This window comes from Xenopus laevis, chromosome 8S (assembly GCF_017654675.1).
Source record: "Xenopus laevis strain J_2021 chromosome 8S, Xenopus_laevis_v10.1, whole genome shotgun sequence".
NCBI lineage: Eukaryota > Metazoa > Chordata > Amphibia > Anura > Pipidae > Xenopus > Xenopus laevis.
The window spans coordinates 2,718,758-2,720,367 of record NC_054386.1 but is presented as its reverse complement, the minus strand read 5'-3'; positions in this window follow the sequence as shown (position 1 = coordinate 2,720,367).

Here is a 1,610-nt window from a genome sequence, read left to right as displayed (position 1 = left end):
ACAATGTGTAACATCAGTGTTTAGTCCCTCCTTCCCTGCCAGGATTTCAAATGATGCAGAAAGAGAAGAAATGTTAAACAGCTGGATTTCAGCATAGAAAATGCAATTTATTCAGACTTTTTGAAGAAACAGGTAACTGTGATGGGGATATTAGGAGTTTCTCTGTTATGTGGCCTCTTTATCCAATTTTGGTTTGGAAGCCGGAGTTCCCCTTTTTTTTTTAGCAGACTAAAGGTATGGTGATCCAAACTGCAGAAAGATCCCTAATCTGGAAAACCCCAGGTCCTAAGCATTCTGGGTGATAGAATCTCATAGTTGTATTTTCAAGCAAGTGCTAAAGATTGTCATACACAGATCAAGATATCTGAACAATTTAGTTGCTGCCTGCCCATCACACATTGGGTGAACATCTCAGGTGATGAGTTGTAATAGGCTACAGTGTAAACCAACTTGACTCGGCACGTGTGAGGCTATGGACAGCCCAAAAATGAAAAATCTCTCAATTTTCCAAGTGACTGATCAGACATAATAAATGGAGCTGTGCAATGTGGTTGTCCTAGTAAGTGACCCAACTGCATTGGATACTCGATTTTCAACCAAATGTATTGCACAGATTTGGCCCTGTATTTGGGCAATTTAGAGACAGACTCAGAGACAAATAAAGAACTTTAGATTGTAAATATCAGCCTTGGAATATTGTGCTTATGAATCTATCTCCCTATAAAATTATTTTACACGCAAAACCAAACAGCTCCATAAAACAGCACCCAGGACTCCACAGATTGCCAGCCCAGGTCTGCATGATTTACTAATGTAGAATTGGGGAAAAAAAATGTCAGTACTTCTCACAATCTCCAAAGGCAATTCTGGGATAATCCTATGGATATTTATTTATAGTTGTGTTTTATTACAAAGGCACAAACAGCCTATTGTGAACACTCACTGTAAATGTCTTTGTGCGTTCTTGAAGAAAGAAAAACAAAATCAACAAAAACACCCCACTCATTTACACATTGTTCTGCAGATATAAATGTCTCACATGATGCAACTGAATAAGTGAATGAAGAACACTTTCAGACAAATTACTTGTTAACAGCCACACAGTCTGCTTTTGCATGGTGTTGTCGTGTGCAGCCATCCTCTGGAAACATATTCTGCAACAACTTGTGCTTTGAAATCTTGGAGCTGGAATTGAGTGTTAAACACAAACGATTAAATCCTTCGAATCGAGCGATTCGAAGGATTTTAATCCAGCGATCGAAGGATTATCCTTCGACCACAAAAAGTTAGCCAAGTCTATGAGGACCTTCCCCATAGGCTAACATTGAGTTCCGTAGCTTTTAGGTGGCGAACTAGGGGGTCGAAGTTTTTTCTTAAAGAGACAGTACTTAGACTATCGAATGGTCGAATAGTCAAACGATTTTTAGTTTGAATCCTTCGATTCGAAGTAGCCCATTCGATGGTCGAAGAAGCCAAAAAAAACACTTCGAAATTCGAAGTTTTTTTTACTTCGAATCCTTCACTCGAAGTTAATGAATTGGCCCCTAAATGTGCTCTAGAAAGATTCCATTTTCTTGGCCTAATAACAAAAAATACACCCCAAACAAAAG